Below are 19,499 nucleotides of genomic sequence, written 5' to 3'. Positions count from 1 at the left end.
TATGGCATGAAGTATGCCTGATGTCGACATTAATTGAAAGCCTACCACATTTAAAATTTAAAGTTTTTGCAAGGATTTGTTAAAACAGTTCAGCATGGAGTAAAGCTTCCTCCATTATTTTAATGAAAGCAGACACCGCAACACTTAAAAACTGAATTCCAAAGCCAAAATAAATTTAAACTCAGCTTCCTGTTTAAAAATGCAAAGATTCCAGTTCCCACCATTATTACACATTTTGATTATGTTGATAGCAAGCAAAATTTATTTTCACATGGTGCAGCAGGCCTCAATTTCTCATGATGATCCCACTGTGTAACACCAGAAGCAAAGGTGAAGATTAGGGTAATAACCTGGTTACTCAAAAATTAACCCAACTTTCTCAACACTGCCCGATCAGTTGCCAGTTTCCAGCAATTTGTTCCCCTTCCCCTCAGCCTGCCCCAGTGTTGTATTTTTCAATAGTTAACACATGGGATTTTACCTTGAATGTCAAGTTAAAGTTTGATGTGTCACCAATGTTATTCAATGAAATGCCACATTTATCAATTTATAGGAACTCTTCACTCTCACCCCCACATTAATTTTGTGTAGCACACGTGTGATTGCGAAGCCTGTGTGCAGTGTGTGTGTGGGGGGGGGTCAAGATGGCATTCAAGCTTTAATATTAATATATTCCAAACAAAAATATCAATAGTGCTTTAAATACCTACTGACATGCAGTTTGGTCCAAGGTGAATATTCTCATGCACCTTCAGTTTAAGAATTACCAAGGAAAAAAAATTTGAAACACTTTCATCATTCTTCATTCTCTTTTCAGCTCCCCCTTAAAGAAGAACGTGCTAATTTCATTCCTTCTCTGTTGTATACCCAACCAATGGACATGCTTGCAGCCATCAACCCAATTCACTTAGCCCATGCATTTTACTAATTAGCTATTTTAAACAGATGACATTTCCACAATTTACTTAAAAAAATATAGGGCAACTTTTTATTAGAAGGGTACTATTATGTTTGGTACCTAATTTTTCTCACACACTCAGTTTCAAAAAAACCACAGACATCAAGCCCAAAGTGCCAAGCCCATCGAAGATTTCACAATATTTGTTGCTTAGGAATGATGTGCTTATTTTATGACACTAGATTCACTCAACAATCAATTTGAATGATTTTGAAGTGTTACTTTGAAAAATCTTCCAAAAATTAAAGATAATATCAGAAGTAAAATTTTAAAAGTGAACATGAACACATTCAAGTACCTTCATTTTTTGTGCAACCCTGATACAGCCTTTGGGATACGGCAGGCATAAGAAAAAATAACAAACATGGATTACCAATTACAAATAGCCTCAAGGTATATTTTAGTATTATAATTTTTTCACTACTGAATCCATTGTTCGATTTATGTTTAAATATGAAATACCACAAATTAAGCTTACTTTTTAATGTAAGCATCATTCTTCCTGTGCTTATGGAAGGACAGTGGAGATAGAGCACACCAGGACGCCAGCATGCCGGGTACTCAACTGAACTTTATTGATAACCCTGCTTGTGCCGTATGTAAACTCCTCCCATGTGAGAATGACTGATTGGCATAGGAATGATATTAATTCCCACATTTCCCCTTCTTGAAAAACAGAAAAACTAAGTACTTGTCTATAGAAATGCATTGAAATTATGGTCACTGAAGTTGAGTGATACAGTTTGCTTTACACACAGAACATAACTTATGCTCCTTACATACACAAAGAATTACCAACAAAATTGACTTTTTTTTAAAAACAGCCTCTCACTCTTTGTACAAAAAGGAATTGCCAGCATTACCTCTAGGAAGAGGAACAGTCGACGTTTCAGGCCGAGACCCTAGGGTCTCGGCCTGAAACATCGACTGTACCTCTTCCTAGAGATGCTGCCAGCAACTTTGATGTGTGTTGCTTGAATTTCCAGCATCTGCAGAATTCCTCGTGTTTGCCAACATTATAACTGCTTTTAGCAATCTTTTTGTATAAAAAATAATTGCCAACTCTACAACTTTTAAAAAGTCTCACTCTTTGTATAAAAGTTGCCAACATTATAATTGTCTTTCTGTTTTTAATGGTCTTTGTTTTCCCCCTTTTTTCCACCAATTCCCTTTTTTAAAAACATTTTGTGAAACGTTTTCAACGTGAGTTCTTTCAAAAAAAACCACGAAATCTAATGGTGGTCAGGGTAGACTACCTAAACATTCTAGCAAAGTGAGAGGATTATTCTGCCTCTTCAGTCACTTGCCCTAATACAGCAGTCTCCAACTACTGGGCTGCAAGGAAACGATATGAGTCAGCTGCACCTTTCCTCATTCCCTGTCACGCACTGTTGAATTTGAACATAGGGTTGCCAACTGTCCCATATTTGCCCGGACATCCCGTACATTAGGCTAAATTGGTTTGTCCCGTATTTCCCCCACTAAGGTAGAGCGTTCCTATGAAACCTTTCATGCTGAAATGGCGCAAAGCGAAGAAGCAATTCCCATTAATTTATATGTGGAAAAATTCTTGAGCGTTCCCAGACCCAAAAGATAACCTAACAACTCATACCAAATAGCACAAAACCGAAAATAAATAACACTAACATATAGTAAAAGCAGGAATGATATGATAAATACACAGCCTATATAAAGTAGAAATAATGTATGTACGGTATAGTCGGGAAGATGAAGGCCAAACTGATTTGTGGGGAGAGAAAAAAATTGGCACGTACGCGCACGCGCACATCACGCACGCCCACACAGGTGCCCGCGCAAGGCTTCATGGTCATGGTAGTCTTTCCTGGGGTAAAGTGTCCTGGGATTTGACTGCTACTTTTGTCCCTTATTTGGGAGTGAGAAAGTTGGCAACCCTAACTGTAAAAGACATGTTGAGGTGAGTTTAACCCTACTTGAACACCCCCCTCCCGGTCGGCCGGTCCGCAAGAATATCGTCAATATTAAGCTGGTCCGTGGTGCAAAAAAGGTGAGGACCCCTGCCCTAATAAATCTGTAGTGGGACAGATAAATGACCCAATCTGGTACAAGTTTCTGGAAGTGTTGGAGCCAGTGGAGATTCCTGAACAGGTACGTCCACCTCAGGAGAGTGGTCCTCTTCATAAGGATCAGGCCACCATTTCTTTCTGTCTTTCATGCACAAGCGCAGGCCTGTTCTCTCAGGTTTCACCTTGCTGTATAACTGCTGCTGAGGATGTAGAAGACAGCTTAGACATGTCAACATTAAGTAATGATCCACAGTGAGAAGGTAGTTATCTCTTCTCAGCTCGAAAATGTCTCTGCCTGCAATTTGCCAAGGAAAGTCTGAATTCTGTGGGTTCAGCATAATTTTTGTGCAGTTTTCTGCATGCTTCATATTGCTTTATACAGTCTCCCTGCTGTGTACTCAGACCAGGCCACCACACGGATTGCCTTGCTCTTAGATGGCATTTTTGACACCTTGATGTCCTTGGTGGATATGACGGATGATTTTGGTGTGCATAGAAGTAGGAATGGCGAGTCCAAAGCCCTTTGGCAACAAACCATCAAGAATGGTGATTCTGTCCCTTTCAAGCTAGTAAGGTTTGAGTTCATGAGTTCTTTTTGGAACAGCTGGCCATCCATGCTCACAGTATTGCATGACCTTGCACCAGATTTGGTTGTTTTACAACTCAGCACAAATTTCAACCAGTTTAGTGTAATGCAGGGAAGCTTTCATATACCTAAGCCAAGTAGATGTTGGCATCTTCCTTGAGGGCGGAGTCCACATCTGTCCACTCACTTTTGCATGGCATCCTCGACAGCATCTCATGTTATGAAAGATTTGTTCAATGTCATAACAATATCATATAGGCCTCATTCTTAATCTTTGCAGACGTGGTGGTAGGTCATCCAAGTGTTTCAAGCTGAGGAGGCTGACAAATGACTTGTGGTCTGTTTCAAGTATAAATTTAGTGCCTATTTAGTAGCAGCTGAAATGTTCACAAGCCCACAGAGACCCAGCGATGCCATTTCAATTTTGGCGTAACACTAGATACTGACACATTATGCCACTGGTTTCCATACACCAGTGCAGTATTGCACAAGCACTCCCTCTGGCCAAAGGAAGATGTGGCTGCTGAGACCTTAGTTGCTTTATTCAGATCAAAGTACACCAATGTTGGCAGAAAGATTAAGAGTTGCTTTAAGTGATGAGACTGACTTCTCCTGTGGTACATCACGAGTCCAAACCTTTCTGAGGTCACAGGGACTTGCTCTCCCTCTGCCAAATCTGGAATGAACTTTCCCAACTGGTTTACCACGCCAAGGAAACTGCAGATCTTGATACATTTGTAGATTATTCCATGTTCTAAACTCCTGCCAGTTTCCTGAATCTGATTGCACTCCCTCAGAGGACAGTTGGTGGCCGAAGATCTTCACTTCCAACTTTGCAAATTCACGTTTCTTTTTGTTCAGGTTGATTCCAGCCGGTTTCAGTTTCTCGGAGGCAGTTTCCACTCTTTCGTCATGTTCCTCACTTGAGCCTCTGAAGATGAGTATATCATCCATATGAAAGACTACTCCTTCCAGCCCCTCAGGATTTAGTTCATCATCATCTGAACGTGGTCAGGAGCTGATGAGATGCCAAAAGGAAGTCTCTTGAAAGCACAGCATCCATATGGTGTGATAAAGGTTCTGATCTTCTATAACTCAGGAGCTAAACAGATATGGCAGAACCCTGAGTTTGCATCTACTTGGTAAGAAATTTGCTCCACCCAGTATACCCAATGTGTGCTCGGAGGGCAACAAACTTCTCCTGCCTCACTGCATAATTCAATTTTGTTAGATCAACACAGATCCTCACCGTGTTATCTAGCTTGGTTGTGGGTACAGTGTCCACACACGAGTCCGCAGGTCCATTCACTCTAGTTATTATGTCAAGCACCTCCATTCTCTCAAGTTCATCTTTGACTTTGTTCCTCAATGGGACAGATATATGCCTCACTGTGCTCAGAAAGTAGGCTGTCACTCCTGGCCTCAGTCAGATAAAGTACTCTTCTTTCAGTACCACCAGGTCTGTGAACAATTCTGGGTACTTCTCCTGCCAATGAACATTGCAAGGCTTGATTCACTGAACAATGAGGTTCAGCTTCTGAATGACATATCGTCACAGTAATGGTGAGAAGATTCTGAACAACAGACATCTGCTCCTAACTTTCTCATTTTTACGTATGGAAATAAACATTCCTTTTCACAGTGAGCTTGCATTTCCCTGGCCCCATGAGCACTTTCTTGGTTGCGTTTAGGTTCTTGAACAGACATTCACGGATGGCTGTGACATCTGCCACAGTGTACATTTTGAAAGTCACTGCCTCATTTTGCAACTGAGCCACAGTACACCAGTCTGGTCTATTTGAATCTGGAACCCCAAGGAAAGCTCTCTTCGTGTGAATCATCTTCTTTGACTTCCTGAAGACCTGTTTGAGTAACTCTGCCTTCTCCAATGGCCAATTCTACTGCATTGGTGGCATTTCACTTTTGCTAAACATGGAATGGAGACTTGCCACATCTCTTGCAGTTAGTCATTTTATCTGGTCTTTGTTTTCCTTGTCTGTTTTATTGAGCTGAGCTCTATTCTCACCTCTTTCTGTAGCCTTTCTGACTGCACCTTGTTTGTACAGCTTCTAGCTTTACCTCAGCATCATTTTCATGCCCAAGTTCTGTGTGCTGCTGATGAACATCCTCACTCTGCCTAACCAAAGTGCTCTAGTGTGGGATTTGCCTGCAACTGAATTTTCTGACAATTTGATGTCTAGAAGTCTGACAACAAACCTGTCTCTAATGAGTCCATCTCTCAGATGTCCAGATGCACAGTTGTTTGACAGGGCATACAATGCTGTGATGAAGTCATTTACACTTTCATCCAGCTCTGGTTTTCTGGATTTGAACTTTGCCCTCGCTTTCCTAGGAAATATTGATTGAATTTGTCTTGCACTATTTCATACTCCTTTTGCTGAGCATCTACCAGTTCCAATCCACTCATGATGTAATCTGCTTGGTCACCCATGCAATATATCGGTGTGCTTACTTGATGCTCTTCAGAAGACTAAGTGAGATTGCTTGCAACCCCAAATCTTTCAAAGCATCTGAGCCATCTCTCAAAGACCCCTGGTTTAAAGAAATCAAATGTCTCAGGGGCTTTATTGCGTAAGCAGATGTAGGTATTTGCTCCACTTTCCTGGTTTTGTCTATTATTGTTTTATTTATTTGAACTACGTACAAGTACAAAAATCTACCCCCCCCCCCCCCCGAGAGTTTGACTGCCTCTGCTGTGTCTCTGTCATTATGCACTTGCCCAGGCTAGTGGCCAACACTTTGTTGTGCAATTTGAAGTGTTGCCAAGCAACCTGGTACTTTCTCAGGTCATGTTGCAAAAGCAAACTAGAAAGCTTAGGTTGATAGATCCGTAGATATTTTTCATAGATATGCAAACAAGAACTGTTTTACTGTAAATTCTTTCTTGTTGGGGAACTTACTTAGTCTGTAGGACCAGTTTGACAATCACCACTTCTGGTACCATGTGATACCATGTTGTACTCGTTATTGAGGGACGATGCAGAGCACACCAGGACACTAGCATGCAGGATACTCAACTGAACTTTACTGACAACCCTACTTGTACAGTATGTGAACTCCTCATAAGTGTGAGTGGCTAACTAAGCCACTCAGTGGTATAGGAGTAGCAATAACTACCACTACAATTGTACCATATAGCCTACAGTATAATAAGGGACTACTTTATGTTTTAGTACACGTCACTGAATGCGTTATTAGGCTCATATTCAGCATGCGCTATTAGGCATTTGCACGTGTCTACCGAGTTCGGATTATGCCAGTTAAGAACCATGAAACTTAGCTCCTGTCTCCAGCGTTTTTATTAATAACATTGTTGTGTAACCAGGCCACATATACAACAATTCTTTGCTTATTTCTGTTTTACTAAAATAAAATGACAAATGGGCTAAGGAAGGCTCAACTGGTGGTTTAGAACAAATTGCATTTTATAGGAAGTGATTTCTATTTGGAAATCTGGGTGCTAGATGTCAAACAAAAAAAAAGACTTTTTTTATGAATGCCACAATCTCAATGATCTAATATTCCAAAATTTTCCACGTATTCACTCAATACTACAACTTCCATTATCAAGACAAAAATAACCAAAAAAAATCAACCAAAAAAAATCACAGCACCCCACACTTGCATTCATTTCCCCCCTCCCCCCAAGGAAAAGGACACTGCCTCCGTGGAGCAATATCAGCACTAAGATCAGTGGTATGAGAAGGAAGTTAGCCAAAGTAAGTAGAAAGGAGGTGCTAGCAGGGGTGACAGCAGAGCAGCAATAGCGTGAGTTTCGGGGGAAAATAACAAAGGTGCAAGATAGACGTATTCCAGAAACAAAGAAATTCTGAGATGGCAAAATAGTAAAACCATGGCTGACAAGGGAAGTCAAAACTAATGTAAAAGTAACAAAAAAAGGTCATACAACAAAGCAAAAATTAGCAGGAAGCAAACTAGCAAACAATATCAAAGTGGATAGTAAAGGCTTTTTCAAGTATGCAAAAAAGAGTTGAGAGTAGATAATCAGGCTGGAGAAGTAATAACAAGGGACAAGGAGATGGTAGGTGAACTAAATGAGTATTTTGCATCAGTTTTCACCACGGAAGACACTAGCAGTGGGCAAAATTCGGCTTGATGGGCCGAATGGCCTACTTCTGCTCCTTTGTCTTGTGAAAATGTTGAAGGGTGTGAGTGCAGTTACTATTACAAGGGAGAAGGTGCTCAAAAAACTGAAAAACCCAAGGGTACACAAGTCACTCGGACCAGATGAACTGTATCCTAGGGTTCTGAAAGAGGTAGTGGCAGAGATTATGGAAGCATTAGCAATGATCTTTCAAAAATTATTGGACTCTGGCATGATGTCCAGATTCTAAGGGGAATATTTCAAGGCAAATAGAATATTAAAAAAGCACTGATAGACAGGAGCCCAAGGCTAAAGGAGATGGATAAATGGGTGAGGGAAGGGAGAACTTCAGATGGTGGAGAGCACCCCCACAACAACATGTATACCATTTTCAGTACTGTTGGGGGGACAACCTACCTGGGGGAAGCAACAGCAGCCGAGCACTGAGTCTGGCCCTATGGCTCAGAATCCAGAGTGATGAAATGCTTTGAGAGGTTGGTCATGACTAGACCCATTGCAGAACATGGGTCTCTGTACCTCCCTCTGCAACTGGATCCTCGACTTCCTAACCGTAAAACCACAATCTGTGCGAATTGTTGATAACATACCCTCCTTGCTGATGATCAACACTGGCGCACCTCAGGGGTGTGTGCTTAGCCCACTGCTCTACTCTCTGTATACACATGACTGTGGCTAGGCATAGCTCAAATACCATCTATAAATTTCCTGACAATACAACCATTGTTGGTAGAATCTCAGGTGGTGACAAAAGGGCATACAGGAGTGAGATATGCCAACTAATGGAGTGGTGCCGCAGCAACAACCTGGCACTTAACATTGGTAAGATGAAAGAGCTGATTGTGGATTTCAGGAAGGACAAGGGAAAAGAACACACATCAATCCTCAGAGGGATCAGAAATGGAGAGAGTGAGCAGTTTCAAGCTCCTGGGTGGCAAGACCTCTGAGGATGCAACTTGGTTGCGACATATTGATGTAGTTACAAAGGCGGCAAGACAGTGACTATACTTCATTAGGCGTTTGAAGAGATTATGCATGTCAACAAATACACTTAAAAACTTCTATAGTTGCACCGTGGAGAGCATTCTGACAGGCTGCATCACCGTCTGGTATGCAGGGGCTACTGCACAGGACTGAAGAGGTTGCAGAGAGTTGTAAATCTAGTCATCTCCATCTTGGTTACTAGCCTATGAAGTATCCAGGACATCTTCAGGGAGTGCTGTCTCAGAAAGGCAGCATTCATTATTAAGAACCTCCAGCACCCAGGGCATGCCCTTTTCTCACCGTTACCATCAGGTAGGAGGTGCAGAAGCCTGAAGGCACACACTCAGTGATTCAGGAACAGCTTCTTCCCTTCCGCAATCCTATTCCTAAATGGACATTGAACCCTTGGACACCACCCCACTTTTTAAAAAATATACAGTATTTCTTATTTTGCATGTTTTTTAAAAAATTTATTATATGTATACTGAAATTGATTTACTTGTTATTTTTATTTAATTATTTTCCCCTATATAATGTATTGCATTGAACTGCTGCTGCTAAGGTAACAAATTTCACGTCACATACTGGTGATAATAAACCTGATTCTGAAGGGTAGGGGACTGAAGAGGATGGCAGCAATAATAAGGGACTCTATGATTGGAGGGAAAGAGTTGATTCTGCGGACACGAAAAAAAACAGATGGTAGTTTGCCTCCCAGGTGCAAGGGTCCACAATGTTTCTGAACGCATTTACAATATCCCAAAATGGAAGGTGAGTAGCCAGAAGTTGTGGTACATACATACTGACATAGGTAGAAGGGAGGAGGTCCTGAAAACAGGAAATTAGGAAGGAAGCTGAGAAGCAGGACCTCATGGGTAGTAATCTCAGGATTGCTACCTGTGCCATGCAACAGTGAGGATAGGAATAGAATGAGGTGGCAGATAAATGAAGCACTGAAGCGGGGGCAGGGATTCAGATTTCTGGACAATCATGGATCTCTTCTGGGGTAGGTGTGACCTATACAAAAGGGTCGAATCAGAGGGGGACCAATATTCTTGTGGGCTGTTGGGAGTGGTTTAAACTAACATGGCAGGGGGATGGGAACCAGTATGATAAGAGCTGATGATCAGCCGGCAGGTTTACAAATGGATAATGGGTGTAACGTGGATATAAGAAAGGACAAACCAATGACTGGGTACAAATGTAGACAGAGCAAAGAGTTAAATTGTACCACACAGTGCAAATTCAAAAAGGTGAAGAATGCAGGACTGAAGGTGTTATATTTAAATGTGCGTAGAATTTGGAATAAGGTGGACAAACTCATGGCACAATTAGAGATTGGTCAGTATGACATTCTGTGCATCACTGAGTCGTGGCCAAAAGGAGGCCATAGTTGGGAGCTTAACATCAAAGGATATACCTTGTATCAGAAGGACAGGCAGGAAGGCATAGGCGGTGGTGTGGCTCTGTTGGTAAGAGATGGAACTACATCTTTAGAAAGAGGTGACATAGGGTCTGAGAATGTTGAATCTTTGTGGGTGGAGTTAAGAAACTGCAAGGGTGAAAAAAACACATTATGGGAATCATTGGCCTCCAAATAAGATGTGGGGTTGAGGTTGCAAAGGGAGCTAGGAAAAGCATTTAATAGGGTAATATCATAATTGTAATGGGGGACTTCAATATGCAAGGGGATTGGGAAAACTAGAGTGGTGTTGGATCACAAGAGAGGGAATTTATTGAATGCCTACGAAATGGCTTTTTAAGAGCACCCTGTGCTTGAGCCTACTCGGGGAAAGGCCATCATAGATTGGGTATTGTGCAACAACCCAGATTTTTTACTAGGGAGCTTAGCATAAGGAATCCTTAGGAGGCAGTAATCATAATATGATTGAATTCACACTGCAATTTGAGAGGGAGGAGCACAAATCACACATATCAGTATCACAATGGATTAAAGAGAATTACAGAGGCATGAGACAGGAGCTTGCCAGGTGGATTGGAGGAAGATACCAGTGGTTGACGACAGAGCAGAGGTGGCTGAGGTTTCTGGGAATATTTCAAAGCACAGGATAGCCATGTCCCACAGAAGTTCACAAATGGCAACCGTGGTTGACAAGGAAAGTTAAGGATGGCGTAAAAGCCAAGGAAAATGCATACAAGGTAGTAAAAGTGAGTGGAAAGTTGGATGATTGGGAAACTTTTAAAATCCAACAAAAGAAACTAAAAAAGCAACATAGGAAAAGATGAAATATGAGGACAAACTAGCCAATAAAATAAAGCAGGATACTAACAGCTTTTTCAGTTATATAGAGTAAAAGGGAGCTGAGAGTTGATATTGGGCCATAGGAAAATGATGCTGGCTAGGTAGTAATGTGAGACCAAGAAATGGAAGATGAACTTTCAGTACATCGCATCAGTCTTCACTGTGGAAGACACTAGCAGTGTGCCAGACGTCCATGAGTGCCAGGGAGCAGGATTAGTGTCATTGTTATTACAAAGAAAAAAGGCTTGGCAAACTCAAAGGTCTTAAGGTGGACAAGCCACCTGGTCTACATCCCAGAGTCCGAAAAGAAGTTGCTAAAGAAATAACAGATACATTGTTCATGATCTTTCAAGAATCACTTGATTCTGGCATGGCCCTGGAGGACAGGAAAATTGCAAATATCACTCTACTCTTTAAGGGAGCAAGGCAAAAGAAACGAAATTATAGGCCAGTTAGCCTAACCTTAGTGGTTGGGAAAGTGTTGGAGTCTATTATTAAAGATGAGGTTTAGGGGTACTTGGAAACTAATGATAAAATAAGTCAAAATCAGCATGGTTTCTGTAAAAGGGTAATCTTGCCTGACAGATCTGTTAAGAGTTCTTCGACGAAGTAACAAGCAGGGTGGACAAAGGAGAGGCAGTGGATATTATTTACTTGGATTTTCAGAAAGCATTTGATAGCATACCACACGAGGCTGCTGAACAAGATAAGATCCAGTGGTTTTACAGGAAACATACTCGCATGATAGCGGAATGGCTGACAGGCAGGAGTGGGAATAAAGGGAGCCTTATCTGGTTGGCTGCCAGTGACTGGTGGTGCTCTTCAGGGGTCAGTACTGGGACCGCTACTTTTCACATTGTTTGTCAATGATTTAGCTAAGGGAATTGATAGCTTTGTGGGTAAGTTTGAAGATATGAAGGTCGGTGGAGGGGCCGGTAGTGCTGAAGAAGCATTGCAATTGCAGCAGGACTTAGACAAATCAGAAGAATGAGCAAAAAAGTGGTAGATGGAATACAGCGTTGGGAAATGTATGATAATGCATTTTTGGCAAAAGGAACAATAGTGCAGACTATTATCTAAACGGGGAGTAAATTCAAACATCAGAGGTGCAGAAGGACTTGGGGGTCCTTCAGCATGACACCCGGGTTAATTTAAAGCAGCAAATACAATGATAGCATTTCTTTCAAGAGGAACTCACAGCTCTAATCTGCAAATTAAATTTGCCAACAACACTACATTGATTGGCCTTATCTCAAACAATATCAAGGTGGCCAACAGGGAAGAAGTCATCTCTCTGACACAGTGGTGTCAAGAAAACAACCCCTCCCTCAATGTCACAAAAACAAAAGAGCTAGTTGTTGATTACAGGAGGAATGGAGACAGGCTAACTCCCATTGACATCAATGGATCTGGGGTTGAGAGGGTAAGCAGCTTTAAATTCCTCGGCATCCACATCCCCGAGGACCTCAAGTGGTCTGTACATACCAGCTGTGGGGTGAAAAAGGCACAACAGCATCTCTTTCACCTCAGACGGTTGAGGAAGTTTGGTATGGGTCCCCAAATCCTAAGAACTTTCTACATGGGCACAATTGAGAGCATCTTGACTGGCTGCATCACTGGCTGGTATGGGAACTGTACCTCCTTTAATCGCAGGACTCTGCAGAGTGGTGCGGACAGCCCAGTGCATCTGTAGATGTGAACTTCCTATGATTCAGGACATTTACAAAGACAGGTGTGAAAAAAGGGCCCGAAGGATCATTGGGGACCCAAGTCATCCCAACCACAATCTATTCCAGCTGCTATCATCCGGGAAACAGTACCGCAGCATAAAAGCCAAAACCAGCAGGCTCCAGGACAACTTCTTTCACCAGGCTATCAGGCTGATTAACTCACACTCACGAGTGTACTTCTATGTTACATTGACTTCTATTTATTATAAATTACTATGATTGCACATTTAGATGGAGATGTAACGAAGATTTTTACTCATGTATGTGAAGGATGTAAGAAATAAAGTCAGTTCAATTCAATAAAAGCAGGTGATGCTGAGTCCATATAACACACTGGTGAAGCCTCACCTTGAGTACTGTGAACAGTTTAGGCTTCGCATCTAAGAAAAGATGTGCTGGCATGGGAGAGGGTTTGGAGGAGGTTCACAAGGATGATTCTGTGAATGAAAGGGCTATCATACGAAGAACGTTTGATGGCTCTGGGTCTGTACTCACTGGAATTTAGAAGGATGGAGGATCTCATTGAAATCTCTTGAATATTGAAAGTCTAGATTGGGGTCCCCAACCCTTTTTTGCACCGTGGACCATTTAATATTCTTGCGGACTGCCGACCCCCGGGGGGGGGGGGGGGGGGGGTGGTCAAGTCAGGTTAAACTCACCTCAACATGTCTTTTACAGTTAGGGTTGCCAACTTTCTCACTCCCAAATAAGGGACAAAAGTAGCAGTCAAATACGGGACACTTGTGTTTACCCTGAGAAAGACTACCATGATGCCTTGCACGGGCACCTGCATGCGCACACGCGTACGTGCCGATTTTTTTCCACAAATCAGTTTTGGCTTAATCTTCCTGACTACACTGTAAATACATTATTTTTACTTTATATAGGCTGTGTATTTATCATATCCTTCCCGCTTTTACTATATGTTAGTGTTATTTTAGGTTTTGTGTGTTATTTGGTATGATTTGGTAGGTTATTTTTTGGGTCTGGGAACGCTGAAAAATTTTTCCTATATAAATTAATGGTAATTGCTCCTTCACTTTACGCCATTTTGGCACAAAAGATTTCAATGGAACGCTCTACCTTAGCGGGAGAAAATACGGGACAAGGGAGGTCCCGTATGGGACAAGCCAATTTAGCCCAATATACAGGATGTCCCGGCTAATACGGGCCAGTTGGCAACCCTATGTTCAAGTTCAACAGTGCGTGACAGGGAATAAGGAAAGGTGCAGCTGACTCGTATCGTTTCCTTGCGGCCCGGTACCAGTCCGTGGCCCGGTGGTTGGGGACCGCTGTCTAGACAGTAGATGTGGAAAGGATGTTTGGTGGGTGATTTTAGGACAAGAGGCCAGAGCCTCAAGACAGAGGGACAGGATAGAGATGCGGAGAAATTTCTTTAGCCAGAGGGTGGTGAATTTGTGGAATTTGTTACCACAGGCAGCTGTGGAGGCCAGATCATTGGGTTTATTTAAGGTGGAAATTGATAGATTCTTGATTGGACACAGCAAAGGTAACGGGGAGAAAGCCAGGGAGTGGGATCAGGATGGGAAAAGAAATGATCTGCCATGAATGAATGGCAGAGCAGACTTGATGGGCCAGATGGTCCAATTCTGGTCCCATGTCTTACGGTCTAAAATGGCTCATCATCAGCACAGCAGTGAGAGCAAGAATTAACAATATCAAATCACAAAAGCTCACAGGAGAAAGGTAATGATCCCTGTCTATCATGTAATGATTAAATAATTAGTCATAAAAGAGTCATAGAACACTACAGCACTAAATCAGGCCCTTCAGCCCATATAGTCCATGCTGCACTATTATTCTGCCTATGACCATTGCCCTCCATACCCCTCCCATTCATGAACCTGTCCAAGTTTCTCTTAAATGTCAAAATCAAACCCACATCTACTACTGTACTGGCAGCTCATTCCACACTTACCACCCTGAGTGACGTTCTCCTCATACTGCCCTTAAACATTTCACCTTTCACTCCTTATCCATGACCTCTATTTCAATCTCAGCCAACCTCAATGGAAAAAGCCTGCTTGCATTTACCCCAATTGCAACACCTTATACTTGTCTGCATTAAATTCCACCAATTCCAATTTGCCAAGCTGGTGTGCATCCTACTGCAAGCTTTAATAGCTTTCTTTGCTGTCTACCATCTTCACAATCTTGATAACATCTGCAAATTTGCTGATCAGTTTAGCGTATCATCCAGATTGCTGAGATAGATGACAAATGACAACCCTGCACTGATCCCTGTAGCATACAACTAATCACATGCCTCTAGTCAAAGAGGCAACAATTTCCTGCCATTCTGCTTCTCTTATGAAGCCAATGTCTAATCCAAAGTACTACCTCATCCTGAATGCCAAGCAACTAAACCTCTGTGACCAACCTCCCATGCAGGATCCTGTCAAAGGCCATGCTAATCACCCAGTGTCTTTCCTTCAACTTTCCTGCTAGCTTCCTCCAAAAACTCAATAAGATTGGTTAACCACAACCTACCATGCACAAAGCCATGTTGACCATCCATAATCAGTCCTTGTCTATACTTGTATCTCCAGTCCCTATACATTCCAAAAACTTAACCACTACTGATGTCAAGCTCACTGGCGTATAATTCCCTGGCTTATTCTAAGATCCTTTCTTAAACAACAGAACATTAGCTACACTCCAATCCTGCAGCACTTCACCCACAGCTAAGGACGTTTTAAGTACCTCTGCTAGGACCCCTGCAATTTCCACACTGCCTACTTATAAGGTCCCAGGGAACACCTTGTCAAGCCATGGGAATTTAGACATCCTAATTTCCCTCAAGACAGCAAGTACTTTATCTGTAATCATCACCTCACTGCCATTTTGCCTCACTTCTATCGACTGTGTCACGTCCCAAGTAAACAAAGATGCAAAAAAAAACACACATTTAAGAACTCCCTCCTCTCTTTCGGCTCCATGCATTGATGGCCATAATGATGTCCACAGACCAATTTCATCCTTTGCTATCCTTTCACTCTTAATATCTGTAGAAGCCCTTGGGATTCTCCTTCACCTTGTCTGCTAGAGCAACCTCATGCCTTCTTTTAACCCTCCTGATTTTCTTCTTCAGTGTTCTCTTGTGTTTCTTATACTAAAGTAACTTATTTATTCTTTGCTGCTTATACTTCATTAACTAGAGCCTCAATCTCTCAAAAACCACAGTTCCTTAAAACTATTTAGGGAAACTAAATTATATTAACAGTTTATATGGTAATAATTAGTGATTTCCAAATGAAAAAGAATCTGATGATCACCATCGTTATGCAAGTCAAATGAAACTCAAATTGCCTTGCAGCCCTTTCAGAGCTGCAGTGCTGCAAACTTGTATGAAGATTACCTGTTGCTTTGCTTCAGACAGGAGAAGATATGGAAGTATCTCAAGAATCAGAAAGGGGACTGTTTTATTATTAAGTGGCGAATCTTAGGTTATATTCAAATACAAAGGGATAGTCTAAGTGATGGCAAAGCATGAATGGCAAAACTGGGCATCTACAGCTGTAGAAGTGTTGAAACTTATGAAAGATGGGAGGACAAAAGAAAAACAAAGTAGTTCATACATTGGCAAAGACTGACAGGCAAGCAAGACCTCATCAGTAAAACTATCCTAAGGACAGCTAGCCAATTGAGTAGACTTGCAATCTCACTCTTCAGTTTACTCGCTTGTCCTGACATCTCTAGCAAGCACAGGCAATGATCCACTATTTAAGTGATACTGCATTCTAATTTCAAAGGATACCATTGAACTACTTGACTCAGGGTGTCTTGATAGGCTTCACAGCATCCCTGAGTGGCAGGCAATGACACAAATACTTAATCAAGACTCAAGGCCAGCTCTAATTTTGAAGCGAATCTTTCAGAAAGTTATTCTATCAATGACAAAGTCCAAAACCAATACACATTTACAGAGTGAAGTATTAAAACAATTTGAGAATTGATACTTGAGCTCAACCTTCAATTTACAAGCGTATTTCACTTTCACAATTCATTCAAATATTGCATACCTACATTACTGCTCAATGTATTTATTAATAAAGTGATAAAAATTTTCATTCACACAATGCCTTTAGCATACAAAAATATCCTACGGCATCTAGAGGAAGAAATGCAGATACAAGGAAATAAACCACATCAGTTGTGATAAAGAAGGTTTTACTACACTACATATTCTCTGCTTTCACCCTATCACAGGCATTCCATTGTCTTCTCCACTCCCTCATCTCTGCACTTTAAATTTGATCATTCCTAATTTTTGCTCGTTCTAAATATCAATGGCCATTTCCCTCTGCACAGGTGCTGGCTGAACTACTAAGTATTTCCAATACTTCCTGCTTTTATCCTCACATAATAGTAAACAAATTTAAAAGCAGCAGAACACAAGTCAACAATAGAAATATAGTAATAGAAATAACAATAGATCAAAAGCAGCAATGGGAAAGAGGAGCAATGCTAACATTTCAGATCACTGACTTTCAAGATTATTCATGATGATCACTGACCCCAAAACATTCAGTTTCTCCTTCCAAAGCTGTTGCCTGACCATTTTCCCACATATTCCTGTTTTAAATAAATTTCAGAGTTTGAGCATCCACAGTATTTAGGCAATTAGGGCAGATGTCGAACTCCTTGTGAGGGACACGTTAGTAAATTGGAAAGGTTTGGGGAGACTATTCCAGAGCTTGGAACTTCCATCATATGAACAGTAAATCAATGAAAAATAGCATTGCCAAAGGCCATAAAATGTAGTGCCAAGATTGTGGTGTATTGAGGCTAAGTAGATAAAGAAACACACTTTGAAGCAAAGCCATTAACAATTTTGAAACAAAGATTGCCTTTAATTTGAATTAGTGTCAAATATTCAGCATCTGGATATTCAGAAATTTAGCTGTTTTCATTAATATAATGTAGCAAATACCTCAAGGTACCTCACAGAAAATCAAAAATATAAACATGAATAATCAATTAGAACTATTTCTTAACCCTACATCAAGCATCTACAACTAATTTTATTCAAATCTTAACAGATCTGCAGCTCTCAAGTAAAATTGAGTAATGTTGTCACATAACTGACCAAAACTATTACTTCGATGAACAGAATTACACTACTCCTCTGTGGGCATTTTCATTCCTAGCACCAGATATGATTTAAACAGTTTGAGCTGAACTATTAAACTCTTAACGAATAAATTTTAAGCACATTATTTCTCCTCAGGAAAAAATATTGCAGCAATTATTCTAGACTACTTTGTTTCTGGATATTTCCACACCCATATTATACATTTTTCTTCAGACTGTGACAAGTGGAAACTTTAGAGCTGTCTTTTTCTCAGGTTCTAACCAATTAGCTCAATTCTACTCACCCATTTCTTATTTTTATGTATTAAAAAATCTGCTCTAAGTAACCTCCAAAATTCAAGCAACTTAACTCAATAGGAAGAGGGATATCAATCATATTCAGAAGTAATCCTATCGCAGGGCCCTGTCATTTAAATTACATGGCTTGGCTCCTTCCTAAAATTTAAAGGCCTTAGGTTCATTCCATTGGGGACCAGGTTGTTCAAAATTTTAAGATTTCCTTCTATGTTGTGACTGGAATTAAAGAGACAGCCATTAAATCAAGTCAAAAACCACTGTCAACAGGTACTGTACTCTGACATTCACATTACAACCAATGCACTTGCAAACAGTTTACTCTAAGATCTCTCCTTCAGTACCAACGTTTCCCCGTTTGTATTAAAGCAGGAACGCTGTTATTGTAGTTTTTGAGCACTTCCCCCATCTCAAAATGATTCAAAATAAAAAAAAGCCTACATAGAGACAGACAGACAGAAAGGGAACAAAAGAGAAAGAACTGCAGAAAGGAAGTGAATGAAAGAAGAGAAGCTTTGAAAAGAGAATGCAGACAGTCCATACAAAAGAAAGCTGAAAGCAGAGATGCTGAAGATAAAAACCTTCACCTCAGAAAAAGATTCAGGTTGCTTCAAAAATAACCACATAGACTACCCATAACTGCAGGCAACTAACAAAGAAATTGCGACAATAAAACACTTTACTAAAAAAAAGTATCATCTTGACACACACAATATTTGCTCCCATGTATCATTTACTGAGCTTTCACAAGTTGCCTCCTTCTGCTCCTATACCAGCTCCTAGTCTCCTGAAACCAGAAGCAACTGTCTGAGCTAGGATGAGTTCTCTCCTCTGTCGGCTCAGTAGAGACGCCATTTACTCTCTCAAGGCATGAGGGAATGTGGAAGTGAAAGACACAGACATGCCCCCAAGTTAAAGCCCCCGCTGCTCATCAGACAAACACACAGAAGGGGGAGGGGGAAAGAGGCGAAGGGGGTGGGTGGTGGGAAGAGACCAACTCACGGCACTAACCTGGGTCAATGGTGGAGCAGTAACAGACAACTCGTCGTCGTTGCTTTGAATATGAATGGTTAAAGGATCCGCAGCGCCGGCCGGAAGGAAGGTGGGGGGAGTGACGTTGGAGAGATACAGACACCCAAGCGGGCGGCCCCCTAGCCCGGGGCCTGTGGGCCCAAGCCGGGGCTGGCCTCCCACGGGGGCCCCTGCCAATCGTTCGCTTGGCCCGGGTGATTTACCCTAGCAGCTGTCCCCGAGGCCTCGCCGCCCGCGGCCCACTACCCTGCTAATTTAGCTCCGGCCGGGCGCCGTTGAGGCCTGTAAATACAAGGGGGCGGCAACGCCGGCGGACCGCGTGTCCTCCCCGGCCGCTCGCATGACGGC

The 19,499-nt window shown here is 41.7% G+C and overlaps 1 protein-coding gene across 2 annotated transcripts in view; it reads right to left on the bottom strand.

Moving 5' to 3' along the window:
* znf710a (zinc finger protein 710a) overlaps nucleotides 1-19,213 on the bottom strand; it is a 57,010-nt gene extending 37,797 nt beyond the window's left edge. For both annotated transcript variants that reach the window (XM_072278308.1, XM_072278309.1), the window contains exon 1: nucleotides 19,131-19,213. The gene's annotated coding sequence lies outside the window, so the exon portion shown is untranslated. The remainder of the gene's footprint in view (nucleotides 1-19,130) is intronic.
* Nucleotides 19,214-19,499: the final 286 nt, after the last annotated feature.

The sequence above is a fragment of the Mobula birostris genome, chromosome 14 (assembly GCF_030028105.1).
Source record: "Mobula birostris isolate sMobBir1 chromosome 14, sMobBir1.hap1, whole genome shotgun sequence".
In the NCBI taxonomy this organism is placed as follows: domain Eukaryota; kingdom Metazoa; phylum Chordata; class Chondrichthyes; order Myliobatiformes; family Myliobatidae; genus Mobula; species Mobula birostris.
The sequence above is the reverse complement of the archived record's forward strand: the minus strand, read 5'-3'. Positions and strand labels throughout refer to the sequence as shown.